Here is a 16,724-nt window from a genome sequence, read left to right as displayed (position 1 = left end):
GCTCCAGGCTCCAAGCTGTCAGCACAGAGCCCAACGCGGGGCTCAAACTCGTGAACTGCAAGATCATGATGTGAGCCGAAATCCGACACTTAACCAACTGAGCCACCCAGGCACCCCGTGTATTATAATCATTGACTTCACAACTTTTAGCCTTTATATTCCTCCTACCTGTTAGATCATTCCTTTACCATCTCCTTTGCTGAATGTTCCTCTGCCTGTTCCTCTAACTTCAACAGCCACCTCTTTCCTGATAAATCTCAGTTTTATTCTGAGTGAAGGTCTGTGTACCCATCCCCCTGCTGAACATTTCCGCTTGGATGTCCCAGTGGAACTTCAGACATCCCTCACACTGAACGTTCTTCTATCCTTCTCTATTCTAGCTGTTCTCCCTTCATCCTTTATTCAACTCAGTCCTTCACTATTTCCAGTCTGGGTTTAATGGGGGCACTAGTGTCACCCAGTAGCTGCACCTAGAAACCTCAGGGTTATTTTTAATTCTTTCCCTTGAAGAATTCTCCAACTTCCAATATATCAGTAAAGCCCTCATTGTATTTTGCCTGGAGTATAACAGCAAATAGTTACCTGGCTAACGTTCCAGCCTCTAGACTTATTAACCTAGCATTCACATTCTTGTCAGATGGACCTCTTTTTTAAAAGATAAAAAAAATTTATTTTTTATAAAAGGTCAAACAATATGGAAATATATAAAATTTAAAAATTAAAGCTTCTGCCTACCCTCCTAACCCCGTCTGCCATAGTTTGACAGTAAAACAGAGATAACCGTTTTAGCATATATCTTTATATATCTTTTCCATGCTTTTTTTTCTTCCATGCTTTTTTTTTCTGTACTTACACAAAGCAGGTTTAATAAATTACACATAGTTTTTAAAAATTTATTTTTATAAGAATTGCCATTTTTACAAAGAATTATTTTGTAAGTTGCTCTTTGCTAGTAAATATATTGTGATTTTTTTGAAATAATTTTAGATTCAAGAAATTACAAAAATAGTACAGAGCCCCGTGTACCCTTCACTCAGCTTCTGCCAGTGGTGACATCTTACATAACTTTAGTTCATTATCAAAATCAGGAAATTGGTTTGGTACATTACCATTAACTAGGTTTCAGACCTTATTCAGTTTGCACTTAAAAAAAATCTATATTGTGTGTGTATGTACAGTCCCATGTAGTTTTACACCGTCATGTAGCCACTACTGTTCTATTACTACCAGAAAACTCCCCAATGCTACCTCTTTGTATCTGCATCCCCCTACGTGCACCTACCACTGTCTTGTCCCTTGGCAACCTCTTATCTATTCTTCATCTTTATAGTTTGGACATTTGAGCATGTTAACATAAAAAATAACACTTTTTGAGATTGACTTTTTTCACTAAGCTTATTTCCCTTGAGATCTCTTTTAATTGTTGAATGTATCAGTAGTTCATTTCTCCAAATTGCTGAGTAGTGTTCCATTGTGCCACAGTTTGTTCAACCATTCACTCATTGAAAGACAGGTTTCCCGTATTTTGTATTGTAAATAAAGCTGCTGTGAACATTTGTGTACAGGGTTTTAGGTTTTGTATTTTCATTTCCCAGGGATAAATGCCCAAGAGGATGATGGTAAACATATGTTTAGGTTTGTAAGAAACTGCCAAACTCTTTTCCAGTGTGTCTGTACCATTTTGCATTCACAAGCAATATATGAATGATCTCTTTAGTATTTAGTATGATCACTGTTTTTTTTTTTTTTCATTTTAGTCATTCCTTAATTTCACTGAGGTTTTACTTTGCCTTTCCCTAATGGCTGTTGATGTTAAACATCTTTTCATATGCTTATGTGCCTTCCATATATTTTCTTTGTTGAGGTATCTATTCATTTCTTTGCCCCAGTTTTAATTGTTCTGTTTTCTTATTAATAAGTTTTGAGGGCTCTTTATATATTTTAGGTACTTGCTCTTTATTAAATGTAAGACTTTAAAAATTTGCATTTTTAAAAATAAAACCAAAATTTTTTTGAAGTATAGTTGACATGTTCTGTTAGTTTCAGGTTTATAACATAGTGACTCAATTCTATACATTACACAGTGCTCACCATGATAAGTGTGTAGTCACCACCTCTCATCGTAGAACGTTATTAAATATTATTGACTGTATTCCCGATGCTATACTTTTTATCCCTGTGACTTATTTATAACTGAGTGTTGGCAAAGATGTGGAGAGAAAAGAACACTCATGCAGTGTTAGTGGGAATTTAATTGGTGCAACCACTGTGGAAAACAGTAAGGAGGTTTTTCGAAAAGTTAAAAATAGAAATACCATAGAATCCAGTAATTCCACTGCTGGCCCAAAGAAAATGAAAACACTAATTTGAAAAGACACATGGACCCCTGTGTTTCCTGCAGTGTTGTTTACAATAGCCAAGGTATGGAAGCAACCTAAAGTACCCATCAGTAGATGAATGGATCAAGTTAGATGTACGATTGACAAAGATTTTTCTCCCAGTCTGTGTCGTCTCAGTCTTTTGACACTATCTTTGGAAGAATAGAAATGTTTAATTTTAATGAAGTCCAATTTGTCAATTTTTTTCTTTTATGGAGTACACTTCTGGTATAACTCTAAGAAGTCTGCTTAACCCCAGGTCACAAAGATTTTCTCTCATATTTTCTTTTCAAAGTTTGTAGTATCAGTGTTTCACATCTAAATCCATAATCCACTTTGAATTAACTTTTGTATGTGATAAGAGGCTTTGGTTGAGTTTCATTTTGTTTTGTCTGTAGATGTTCACTTGTTCCATTTCATTTGTTGAGAAGGCTATCCTTTCTCCATTGAATTGCTTTCCTTTCTCCATTGAATTGCTTTGAGCACCTTTATTAAGAATCAGTTGAGTGTGTGGGTCTATTTCTGGATTTATTTTTTTAAAGTTTATTTATTTTGAGAGAGAGACAGAGAGAGTGCTGTTTAGGGACAGAGAAAGAGGGAGAGAGAATCCCAAGCAGGCTCTGCACTGTCAGCATAGAACTCAATGTGGGGCTCAAACTCACAAACCGCGAGTTCATGACCTGAGCCAAAACCAAGAGTCGGCCACTTAACTGACTGAACCACCCAGGTCCCCCTATTTCTGCATTTATTTTGTTCCATTGATCTATGTATCTGTCCCTCTGCGTTGTACCATGATTACTGTAGCTATATATATATATTATATATAGCTATATATATATAAGTATATATAATATGTATATATTATATATGTATAATTATATATAATATGTATATATAATTATATATAATATGTATAATATATGTATACATATGTATATGTATATATATATGTTATATTATATAAATATAACATATATATAATATATATGTATATATATATGTTATATATATAATGTATACATATACACACGTCCACACACACACATACATACACACACACATATATATATAGTAAGTCTTGTCATCAGGTAGATTAATTCCTCTCACTTTATTCCTTTTTTTTAATTTTATTTTTTAAAATTTACATCCAAATTAGCATATAGTGCAACAATGATTTCAGGAGTAGATTCCTTAGTGCCCCTTACCCATTTAGCCCATCCCTCCTCTCACAACCCCTCCAGTAACCCTCTGTTTGTTCTCCATATTTATGAGTCTCATCCGTTTTGTCCCCCTCCCTGTTTTTATATTATTTTTGTTTCCCTTCCTTTATGTTAATCTGTTTTGTCTCTTAAACTCCTCATATGACTGAAGTCATACGATTTTTGTCTTTCTCTGACTGACTAATTTCACTTAGCATAATACCCTCTAGTTCCATCCACGTAGTTGCAAATGGCAAGATTTCATTCCTTTTGATTGCTGAGTAACACTTCATTGTATATATATATGCCACATCTTCTTTATCCATTCATCCATCAATGGACATGTAGGCTCTTTCCATACTTTAGCTATTGTTGATACTGCGGCTATAAACATGGGGGTGCATGTGTCCCTTTGAAACAGCACACCTGTATCCCTTGGATAAATGCCTAGTAATGCAGTTGCTGGGTCATAGGGTAGTTCTATTTTTAGTTTTTTGAGGAACCTCCATACTGTTTTCCAGAGTGGCTGCACCAGCTTGCATTCCCATATTTTTTTTTTTTTTAATGAAAGGGAAGTTTGTGTTTATGTTCAACAAGTAAAAGGAATGAGGTAAAATATTTAATTCATATTCCAGTAGATTGAATTGTAGGAGACCTTACAATATATTATGTAACGGGTCAGTATTAACTATTTAAAATAATAAAGATTTACATCAGTTTAATAACTTCAGACAGGTTATTTTTTTTAATGCATTATAGGCAAACATGAGGTACCTAGAATGGTCTCAAGACATCACCTTAGGGATGGGGAGACTGTCTTGGAAATGGACATGAGGAGCCTCCAGAAATCTCCCCCAGTTCCAGGGCCATACTTGCAAAGTGGTGAGAGAGAACCAAATGCCCCCTTAGAGGGCTGTGGACATAAATCCTAAGGGAGTGGAGGCCAGGGAAAACTTGGGTACAGGTAGTTGCAGAAGTTTCTGGAAATAAGCAGGAAAGGTTGAAGACCTGCATGCTTTGCTGATGTCTGATAACAGCCTAGGGAGCTCTAGCTTTACCAGTGGATAAATTTGTTTGATCATTTTATATACTGTTTCCTTTCATGTCATCTTTCTCTTGTCCTGTTCAGCTTCTTCTCTTCAGTGTATACTCCTGTTCATAAGCTGAAATTCTTACTCTTGCTCTATTTCTTATTTTTTGTTAATCATTGACAGTTTCCTACTGCTCATTTTATTAACCACACCATCACTGTTTCCTCTGTTACCTCTTCTGTTCAGACTCCTGTATCTTTCATTTATAATCTGCCTTCACAAATAGATTTTTAATCCTGTTTCCTCTTGTCTTCATCCCTAATGTGTGTGTATTTTTTGTCTTCTCTATCATCTTGATGTTCATTGCCTTCTATTCCTTATCCAATTCATTCGTCATTTATTCAGGTTTTTATTTTTCCACCTTCCAGTATTTAAATCCTTTTTTTCTCTTTCCAAATTAATTACTTTCCCTTATTCATCTATTAATGTTTCCACTCTAAAATATTTTGAAAATTATTCTATTTTAATAATATTCAAGGATATTCGTACTTTTTCTCTTTATTATTTCAGTCTCCCACACTCCCATCTTTTGTTTTTGTTACTGTGAGTTCCTTTTTTTTTCTCTATCACGTCCACTTTTCTTTCCTCCTTACTTCCTCTGTCATCACAACTGTTTTGTTGCTTAAATCTTTGATTTTTTTAAAAATTATTTATTTTTTAATTTACATCCAAGTTAGTTAGCATATAGTGCAACAATGATTTCAGGAGTAGATTCCTTAGTGCCCCTTACCCATTTAGCCCATCCCCCCTCCCACAACCCCTCCAGTAACCCTCTGTTTGTTCTCCATATTTAAGAGTCTCTTACGTTTTGTCCCCCTCCCTGTTTTTTATATTATTTTTGTTTCCCTTCCTTTATGTTCATCTGTTTTGTCTCTTAAAGTCCTCATATGAGTGAAGTCATTATGATATTTGTCTTTCTCTAATTTCGCTTAGCATAATACCCTCTAGTTCCATCCATGTAGTTGCAAATGGCAAGATTTCATTCTTTTTGATTGCCGAGTATTACTCCATTGTATATGTATATATATATATACACCACATCTTCTTTATCCATTCATCCATGGATGGACATTTGGGCTCTTTCCATACTTTGGCTATTGTTGATAGTGTGGCTATAAACATGGGGGTGCACGTGTCCCTTCAAAACAGCACACCTGTATCCCGTGGATAAATGCCTAATAGTGCAATTGCTGGGTCGTAGGGTAGTTCTACTTTTAATTTTTTGAGGAGCCTCCATACTGTTTTCCAGAGTGGCTGTATCAGTTTGCATTCCCATCAGCAGTGCAAAAGAGATCCTCTTTCTCTGCATCCTCGCCAACATCTGTTGTTGCCTGAGTTGTTACTGTTAGCCTAAATCTTTGATTTTTTAAAAATGTTTTTAATGTTTCTTTATTTTTGAGAGACAGAGACAGAGTGTGAGTGGGGAAGAGTCAGAGAAAGAGGGAGACACAGAATCTGAAGCAGGCTCCAGGCTCTGAGCTACCAGCACAGAGCCCAACATGGGGCTCGAACTCACAGACTGCGATATCATGACCCGAGCCAAAGTCAGATGCTTAACCAACTAAGCTACCCAGGATCCCCTAAATCTTTGATTTTTAATTCATGTTTCCATTTTTCCATTTACTGTAATAACTTATCTTTCTCCTTCTTGGTATATTTTGTTTTTTCTCATTTCTCTATTTCCATTGCTCTGCCATCCAGTTTCTGTCACTTGTAAGGGCTTTCTGATATTTAGGTTACATGAATTTATATCTAAGTTTTAAGACTTTTTGTTATTTCTATTAGGGAGGAAATCCTTTTCCTCTACCCCCTTATGTTGGGTATGGAGGCATGCAACCCAAGCTGACAAAAGAGTTGAATGGGAGATAAACCCCAAATTTATTCATGTGTCTGTGGGAGTTCACAAAAGTGTAGCTCGTGAATAGCTAAGATCAAGAGCTTATGCACCTAACTTCTAAAAAAAATGGGAAGGGGAAGAAAGGGCTTCTATGGGAAGAACAAATTGGTTTCTAGGGGAACAAACAGAAGTAAGAAAAGTTTGTGATGATTATTGTCTATGCAGGTGTGAGTGGTATTTTCCGTTCTCAAGCTGCCAGTGAAGGGAATTTGTAAGTGTCATTCCCAGAAGTTTCTACTTTTAGTGACATAGGGGAAGCGCCTAGCAGGCTTTCCCTGCGCCTGCATCTGTTGAATCTCGAATGTCTTAAGGTTAAAGTAATCTTCTGAGAGTCAGCTGGGTCCCCACAATCCTATCTAATTGTTCTGGTAGCAGTTTCTTACTTAGAAAACCAATGCTTCTAAATGAAAACTTCTTTTTTTTCTTGATTTCCTAAAATCCCTAATTTAATGCTTTCTCATTCTTGACATATATCCTAATATATTTTCTATTTCTTGTTAGGATTAACTTTTCCCATAATTCTTTTTGCACCTGTGCCTTTTTTTTATTTGCACAATTTTCTTTAGGTTCTTGACTGCCCTCACTTGCTTTCTTTTTGTCTTTTCCTGCTCATTCTGTTCAGCTCATTTCCTGGCTGAGATGGCACTACCTTTGTTCTCTCCTGTTCTGTTCTGTTTCTAGTTGCACTTGTACCTTCACATTCATTGTCCCTCCCTTTTCTTTTCCATTTTGATTAACCATTGTCTCCTGATTTTAATTCCCTTCACATTTATTTTAAACATTCTCTTCAATACAGCCTTGTTTTTCTTATTTCTTTTTTTTTTTTTAATTTTTTAAATGTTTATTTAGTTTTTTGAGACAGAGAGAGACAGAGCACGAGCGGGGGAGGGGCAGAGAGAGAGGGAGACACAGAATCCGAACAGGCTCCAGGCTCTGAGCTGTGGGCACAGAGCCCGACGCGGGGCTCGAACTCACAGACTGTGAGATCATGACCTGAGCTGAAGTCGGACGCTCAACCGACTGAGCCACCCAGGCGCCCCATTTTTCTTATTTCTTAGTTCTTCATCCTCTTCTAATCTAACAAGATTTTAGAAACAACTTGTCAAGCTCAATGTAACAAAAGGGTATAGATTTTGTTGGAAATTGTGTTGAATTTTAAATATTGGTGAGGACTGTCACTTTGTGATGTAGGGTATTACGATTTATAAATGTTCTATGTAGAATATTTTCTTTCTTAACAGTGTTCAACAGATTTGTACAATTTTACCCAAGAAATTCTTGCACAAATTTGAGATTATTTCATAGTATTATTACTATAAATCCTAAATTTTCTAAAATTACACTGCCTAAAGAAAATAACTTCCAAAATAATGAGATGTGTTACCACTTTAATACTTTTCTCTAGGGCTTTAAACTTATTTTCAGTGTTGACCATCTTATAATCAGTGAATAATGACAATTACATCTTTTCATTTTCTAGAATGCTTATTCTTTTTTGTTTGTTTGTTTACCACATATATTAGGAGCTAAAATGCAATAAAACGTGTGGACATGATAGTTGGTATAGTTCTAACATTATTGATTTAAAAGAGCATTGGGCTTCATGATTTATTAGTTTGTTCTATGTTTATATTAGCTAACTACCTTGCATAAAGTCAATAATCTCCTTTATGTTTATAATATATTAAGGGCTTAAATTTTTATAATAAATGAATATTGAATATAAAAAATGATTTTTGAGAGAGAGCTCAAGTGGTGGAGGGGCAGCGAGAGGGGGACAGAGGATCGGAAGTGGGCTCTGCACTGACAGCAGCAAGCCTCATGTGGGGCTCAAATCACAAACCCTGAGATCATGACCTGAGCCGAAGTCTGACGCTCAGCTGACTGAGCCACCCAGGCGCCCCCTCCCTTTATTCTTTCTATAAATTTTATTTTTCTTTTGCCTTCTTACTCATATTTTAGAGAAGTCTTTATATACATACAGAGAAGTCTTGCCAAGATTTTGATAAGAATTGAGGTAAACCTGGAGATCAGTTTTGGGGAAAATTGACATGGTTATTGATCCTGTCTTATTGTTCGTACGTATTAGATCTCTCTCATTCTTTTTAATGTATCCCATAGCATAGATATATGTATCAATTTATTTAACCACCCCCCCGTTGGGTATTTAAAGTGTTTGTATAATGCTGGCTTGCAAACCTCTTTTCACTATTTTTTTTTTAAACGTGTATTTATTTTTGAGACAGAGAGAGACAGAGCATGAACGGGGGAGGGTCAGAGAGAGAGGGAGACACAGAATCTGAAACAGGCTCCAGGCTCTGAGCGGTCAGCACAGAGCCCGACGCGGGGCTCAAACTCACGGACCACGAGATCGTGACCTGAACCAAAGTCGGACGCCCAACCGACTGAGCCACCCAGGCGCCCCTCTTTTCACTATTTTTATATTTCATTGATATTGTGCACTTCTAGGGAGTATTTCTATAGGAAATTTTGATACATGTTCTAAAATTGTGTTCTAAAAAGCTGTACCTCTTTATAGTGAAAAACAACAGCGAGAATGCCTGTTCCCCTACAACTTCTACAACATCGGAATTATCAGTGTTTAAAAATCTTTACCAATGAAATTATTTCTGTAAATTCAAGTATATAACTGAAATGAAATTTTTCCATCTTAAAAAATTACATGCTCCTTAAAAAAATCAAACCATACAGAATTATAAAAAGTGAAAAGGAAAAATCTTCCCATCTTTCTCCTTTTCCCCATCCCATTCTCTAGAGTGGCCACTGCCAGATTTTATGTGAAGCATCCTGGACCTTTTTCTATACATACATATACTTTTTTGATGAAGTCACATATTTACATTTTGTTCTACAGTTTTATTTTTTCACTTGATAGTATGTTATGGACAATTTTTCATTCATGTAAGTATGTCATCTTGTTTAAGTGAAATCTATTTGTATATGACTCAAAGGAAAAAGAGCTAGGGGTGCCTGGGTGGCTCAGTCGGTTAAGCATCTGACTTCGGCTCAGGTCATGGTCTCACAGCTCATGGGTTCAAACCCTGTGTCAGGCTCTGTGCTGACAGCACAGACAGAGCTTGGAGCCTGCTTCGGATTCTGGGTCTCCCTCTCTTGCTGCCCCTCCCCCACTTGCACTCTGTCTCTTTCTCTCTCTCTCAAAAAATGAATAAACATCTAAAAATTTAAAGGAAAAAAGGGGTGCCTGCATGGCTCAGTCGGTTGAGCGTCTGACTTCGGCTCAGGTCACGATCTCACGGTTTGTGGGTTCGGGCCCTGCATGGGGCTCTGTGCTGACAACTCGGAGCCTGGAGCCTGCTTCAGATTCTGTGTCTCCCTCTCTCTCTGCCCCTCCCCCGCTCACGCTCTGGCTCTCTCTCTCTCTCTCAAAAATGAATAAATGTTAAAAAAATTTTAAATAAAAAATTAAAGAAAAAAGAGCTAAATGAATGTCATTATGAATGTTTCTGCAAAAGATACTGAAATTGAATTTCTACTCTAAAAAAAATACGCTGTGGCTGAAGGGAGAGGGAGATTGTCCAGTGGTTGCTGTCGTTTGAATTTTCATTTCTATGAGAATACTGCTTTGTTCAGGAATTCAATTTCTACTTAAAATTTGATAGGAAATATACGATATCTATAACTTGCTAGCCCTCTTGTGTACTGTATTGAGCTAGTAGATAGATAGATAGCAATCTGGTATGAGGCAGCGTCTCCCTGAAGTCTTGTGCTTGTGATGAGTAAGATGGTATAATATGCCAATAAGCAAATATGTACCAGAATATATTAAGGCTACAACAAAGTCCATATTTAAAAAATATCATAGGAGAAAGTAAAGATTATTACTTACTAAAAGAAAAAGGAGACTCAAGAAAAAAACAGGCTTTCTTTCAGCTCTGGAGTTTGTGTAATGTATTTTCAGGGCACCTCTGTGGTGCCAGGAGAAACCAAACAAAACCTGAACATGAGGGATACAAATCAGTGTTAACTTCCTCCATGTTTATTCTTTATAAGCTATTGTAGTTGATATCATGTAGAGTTGGGCCAAGAGTACGGAAAGAAAAATGGCCACAGGTAGACTTAATGGTCTAAATCTAATAAGTGATTGCTGTAAGCTACATGTAGACAGGAACCATGTCTGTCTTTTATCCCTGGTGCTTAGGGTAATGTTTGGCACATAGTAGAGACTCAATAAATATCTGTTGCGTGAACGAATGGCCAGAGGTGGAGCTGCAGTACCAAGAAAGGAGAGTGGTGCTTCAGAAGCCATGGGATTAGAGTTTTAAGGAAGAAGTAAGTATCAGCTGCAAACACAACACAGGGCTTCCAAGGTCAAGTATGAAAAATGTTCACCACATTTGGCAGTTAGCACATCACTGTTGACTTGAAGAGAACAATTTTTATGAAGTCTTCTTTAACACTGCTTCATTCTCTGACACATTGCTACTTCCTCTACAGTCCCTTATTACTTTCTCCATTATTGAAATTGTGAGTGTATAATCTTCATGAGGCGATGAAAGGCATCAAGGTCAAGGACCTGTCTTGTTTTTGTTAGTTTGTTCTGTTTTGTTTTTTAATTTTTATCTTTGTATCACCAGAACCTGGCACTGTACTTGGCTTAAAAATGAAGAGTTAAGGCCTGTTATGAATTGTACTCTGCAGGAAAAGGTGTTTTGAAGTCATTATGTGGTTATTTTTTCCAATGGCTGTAGAGATATGATGTGACTGTTTACCCAAGACTGTGTTATATGTATTTTTTTAAATTTTAATGTGTATTTTTTTTTAATTTTTTTTCAATGTTTTTTATTTATTTTTGGGACAGAGAGAGACAGAGCATGAACGGGGGAGGGGCAGAGAGAGAGGGAGACACAGAATCGGAAACAGGCTCCAGGCTCTGAGCCATCAGCCCAGAGCCTGATGTGGGGCTCGAACTCAGGGACCGCTAGATCGTGACCTGGCTGAAGTCAGACGCTTAACCGACTGCGCCACCCAGGCGCCCCAAATGTGTATTTATTTTTGAGAGAGAGAGAGAGCGCAAGTGGGGAAGGGACAGAGAGAGAGGGAGACACAGAATCTGAAACAAGCTCCAGGTTCTGAGTTGTCCGCACAGAGCCCAATGCGGAGCTCGAACTCGAGAATGGTGAGATCATAACCTGAGCCGAAGTCGGATGCTTAACCGACTGAGCCACCCAGGCGCCCCGTATGTATTTTTTTAAGTTGCCGAATGGAATAGTGGTTCATTTAGGAAAGAAAGAAGCATTTTCAGGTTCTTTAGGGCTTTTCATCAGATAGTCCTGAATGTAAATCATACCTTTGTCCAGTGAGATTTATTACCCCAGTTCCCCTCTGGATAGTTTCTGGCTTCTTGAATTTCTGGTCCAGATTCTGAGTGAGGTTCTGTTACTCCAGTTTGAGAGATCAGACCTCTTATCTTGGAAACTAAACATCTTAATTTGCATTTGATCCACATTCTACATAATGTAAAGAGCCTAGCTACAGTCTCGAAGATTAGATTTACTTCTCTTTTTACCTTTTCTGGACCTAGTTTGTGATAAATATCTAAGAATTGAGAGAGTTCAAGCTCAGTTTCTTTGGGATCTGTGGACCATTGCATAGTTTCTTTAGGAATTAGCTATATGGATTTCTTCTCTCTTTTTAAATCTGGCACTGATTTTTTTTAAGGGAGCTTTCTACTGCTACTAGGATTTGATTTGATTTTTTTAATTTTAATTATTCACATTGAAACACGGGCATATCCCCCTGCACCGTTCACTGTCAGATAATACTTTAGGTTTGTTTTGGCAGAGTACTCATTTTCTTAGGAGGAAGGTTATTTTGGGTATCGACGGAAAGATTCTCAAAGGATATGTGAGCTTGAGAGTGATCACAAACATCCTTTTCTCCTTGGTTGAGCAGGACTGCTCACCAACTTGACTGGTATTTTCACTGAAACCTTTTAGGAAGCAATAATACTTGTTTTCCCTCTCTCACCAGAACCATGAAGCTTGCAGCTTTCTTCTCACATATCTGCAGAGGTCAATTAACTTAGAAATGACAAAAAGAATTTTCTTGATTTGGGTGGAAAATCAGCCTTTCCTGAGCTGTCATTGGAATTACCACTACTTAAGGACATTTGGATTTGAATTCTATATGATTCTGTAGGTTACTGCCAATCCTTATTTGAAATAAGGCCAAGTATAGATTTATTTCCTTGACAAGACATTTGCAATTACATTGCTCTGATTTAAGGAGAGAGAGAAAAGCAAAGTATATTTGGAAAAACATTTCTTTTTATAAACGGGTAGCTTATTCTCCTGTAGGGCACAGTGATAATTCATAGATGGCCTTATCTTTCATTCATTTTTGTGTTGTTTTGGGAATCACTCATTAAAAAATTAGTTCTGGTTTTCTGTGTTGTGACCCTTTAGGGACTAGGAAATTGAATTCACTTTCCACTTACTCCTTTTCCCCCTATGATAGTTCCAGCACCTTTATTATTCCCACAGAGACCCTGTTAGTTTATATGTCTCTTTGCTGGACTCCTCTTTTCTTCCTAATCTGTGAAGCCTACTGTTGATCATTCTACTTCTAGTAAGCTCCTGACTGCTGCAGAATAGAGAGCAGTATTTTTAGCTTTATGGAAATGGTGTGGTTATAGACCCTTTTGAGAGTCTGATGAAAAACCATGGATCTTCCACTCAGAAAACTGTATATTACATATAGAATTTTGTTTAGTTTCAATACATTCATGGATCTCTTTATCTCATTACCACCCCATTCAAGAATTCCTGGGATAAGAAAACATCTGGGTGTCTTATCCTTTTGGGGTGGGTATGCATTTATTTATTTATTTATTGAGGTGTCTTGAGATACAATGTTATATTAATTGCAGGTGTACATCATAGGGATTCGACAATTGTATACATCGCACTATTCTCAACACAGTAGTGGTGACAATAGTTGCCGTCTGTCAGCGTACAACACTATTGCAGTATTATTAACCATGTTCCCTATGCTGTAGTTTTCACCTCTGAGACTTACTTATTTTAGAACTGGAAGTTTGTGCCTCTTAATACCCTTCACCTATTTCACCCATGCTCCCACCCACCACCCCTCTGGCAACCACCAGTTCGTTCTCTGTATTTTAAGAGTCTGTTTTTTGTTTGCTTGTTCATTTTGGGGGGGGGTTAGATTCCATATATAAGTGAAATCATATGGCATTTGTCTTTCTCTGTCTGACTTAGCATTATACCCTCTAGCTCCATCCGTGTTGTTGCAAATGGCAAGGTTTCATTCTTTTTAATGGCTGAATAATACTGCATTGTGTACGTGTGTGTGTGTGTGTATACCACATCTTTATCCAGTCATCTCTTGATGACACTTGCACTACTTCCATATCTTGGCTGCTGTAAATAATGGTGCAAAAAACATGGGGGTGCATGTATCTTTTCAAATTAGTGTTTTCATTTCCTTTGGGCAAATTAGATATTTTATCCTTTTTTGGTCATGTTAAAAATGGTTTGCCAACTCCACCACCATCTTTTATCAAAAATACTTCAAAGCTATTTTGCATTTAGTAGAGTAATAGAGTTAAATAGCTGAACCCCTTGTCATTCTTGAGAGCACAGACTTAAAAACTGAGAAGGCACACAAACAGCTAGCAATCCAAACACATGGACAAGGACAGGTATATCAGCTATGTAAATAAGTGTGTGTGTGTTTATATATTTTGGGGTTATTATTAGTGGGTATTTCTTTAGTTATATACTGCAAAGAAAATGGGGAAGGAAGAGGTTCCATCTGCAAAATATTTTTAATGTGTATTTTTGATAGACAGAGTGTGAGCAGGGGAGGGCAGAGAGAGCGGGAGAGACATGGAATCTGAAGCAGGCTCCAGGCTCTGAGCTGTCAGCACAGACCCCGACGCGGGGCTTGAACTTACAAACCGCGAGATCATGACCTGAGCTGAAGTCAGATGCTTAACCAACTGAGCCACCCAGGCGCCCCTAATTTTTCCTGTATTTTAAAGAAGAGCATTGAGGTGTTAAAGGGTTAGTTGAGGTTTAGGTTTCAAAACTGAAGTCATGTAAGGTCTGTATTCTTCATGTATAGGCTGGAATTGTAACTACAAGGCAAGTCCCCATAGGTAGCGTTGTCAGCGTACCATAAGCAGTTCTTGTTTGCATTGGCTTGCAGAAGGAGGCCTGTGGCCTGTATGCAGCCTATTTACTCGAGCATCCTGTATTGCTATCAACAAGAGCAAGCTTATCTGAGAACTTGTGCAGTCTGTCTCCCTCAGTATTTTGAGGACCAGGCTACTGGTGGCCGTAGGAGATTAGAGCTCTGGAAATTTGAGCTGCGGGCTTATCACTGAAACTGTCCTTGATGGTGAGCCAGCTCTGGCTGGCTGTATGTGTGTCCTAAATATCTTGATGGAGGACTTTGTTTTCTTTCTAGTTTATTTTTGTTTGTCAGTCAGCTTGTGTAAGGATACAACTTTGAAAGAATACATCTTTGAAAGAACACATGGCCTATCTGAGATTTTAACTGAAAGAGACTTCTTTGTTCATATAATAGCTTATAATAATCAGAGTAGGTCTGGCATGAAAGTTGCACATATACACATGGTGTATTTTTTAGCCTTTGCATCCTAATAAATACTAGGTTTAATTCAGGGATCATCTACCCTGTGAAGCCTTTCCTAATTCCTTTTTCCCCTCTCACTTCCCAGAATTGGCCACTTCCTCCTCTGTGCCTCTACTAAACCCTGTATGAATTTTTTCACTTCATTCTGTTGCCCTATTTGTTTAAAAAAATTTTTTTAATGTTTTATTTATTTTTAAGACAGAGAGAGACAGAGCATGAGTGGGGATGGGGCAGAGAAAGAGGGAGACACAGAATCCAAAGCAGGCTCCAGGCTCCGAGCTGTCAGCACAGAGCCCGATGCGGGACTCGAACTCATGAACCATGAGATCATGACCTGAGCCGAAGTCGGACACTCAACCGACTGAGCCACCCAGGCGCCCCTGCCCTATTTGTTTATATTCTATCTTACTGTACTAGACTTTAAGTTTCTTGAGGATATGGTCTGTATCATCCTCATTTCTGTCTGGCACATAGAAAGTATTCAAAAATGTTTTAAGAATGAATGAATGGGTAAATGAACAGTATATTAAAGAATAATTAAAGTTAAGGATTAAAACCTCAGATGCCTTCAGGGTCTAGGCATAAATGAGTTAAGCAGACCTGGGCTGGTAACCTGCAGAACACACACCTTATCTAAAAGGGGCAGCTGCTCCTCAGCCCTGGCCCATTGGTGCTTTGTGGGAATGACAGCTCTGTGTGGCCACATCTTTTCGTTCTTCAAGAGAAGCCAGACATTTGGGGTTTTACATGAAATTTCTCGCTCATTAAACATTGTCAACTAAGTACGATTTTTCTAAACTTTTTATTGAGGTATAATTTACATACAAAAATGTTTATGTTATAGGTGTATAGCTCAGTCTGTCTTCACAAACAAATGATTTTTTATGTGGGCTAAACAAAACTGGATTGACTTCCAAGCCACCAGTCTGCAACCTATGACAAAGGCCATGGGGGAACTGTATAGTCTAGTTAAGAATCACCAAATTGGGTGGCTCAGTCAGTTAAGTGTCCAACTCTTGATTTTAGCTCAGGTCATGATCTCACGGTTTGTGGGCTTGAGCCTCGTGTTGGGTTCCATGCTGACAGTGCAGAATCTGCTTGGGATTCTCTGTCTCTCTGTTCCTCCCCCACTTGCTCGTTCTCTCTCTCAAAATAAATAAAATAAACTTAAAAAAAAAAAAATCCCCAAACTGGTAAAAGTGTCTCAAAGCAATGTGTGGACTTTATTTGCATTATGATTCAAAGAAATCAAATGTAAAAGAACCTTTATGAAACAATTGGGGAATTTAAATATTGACTGGGTGTTGAATAATATTAAAGAATTATTGTGAGTTATTTCAGATGTAATATAGTTGGTTTGTTTTTTTTATAAATATAGATTCAATTTTTTAGAGCAGTTCAGAGGAAAATTGAGTGGGAGATACAGAGTTCCCATATACCCCCTACCTCCACATATGCATAGGCTCTCCCATCATCAACATCCCCTACCAAAGTG

At 37.6% G+C, this 16,724-nt stretch overlaps 1 protein-coding gene across 7 annotated transcripts in view; it reads left to right on the top strand.

Annotated features, from left to right (window-relative positions):
* TAF1 (TATA-box binding protein associated factor 1) overlaps window positions 1-16,724 on the top strand; it is an 84,511-nt gene that overhangs the window by 55,504 nt on the left and 12,283 nt on the right. Inside the window, exon 33 of one of the 7 annotated variants that reach the window (XR_006964570.1) lies at window positions 10,746-10,876. The exons of the other annotated variants lie outside the window; for them this stretch is intronic. The gene's annotated coding sequence lies outside the window, so the exon portion shown is untranslated. The remainder of the gene's footprint in view (window positions 1-10,745; window positions 10,877-16,724) is intronic. 7 annotated transcript variants of the gene reach the window in all.

This window comes from Lynx rufus, unplaced genomic scaffold, assembly GCF_022079265.1.
Source record: "Lynx rufus isolate CCGP_SWC_20201006 ecotype Redwood Valley unplaced genomic scaffold, mLynRuf1.p SCAF_30, whole genome shotgun sequence".
Taxonomy (NCBI): domain Eukaryota; kingdom Metazoa; phylum Chordata; class Mammalia; order Carnivora; family Felidae; genus Lynx; species Lynx rufus.
Note: the sequence above shows the minus strand (reverse complement) of the source record. Positions and strands in the feature narration are given on the sequence as shown.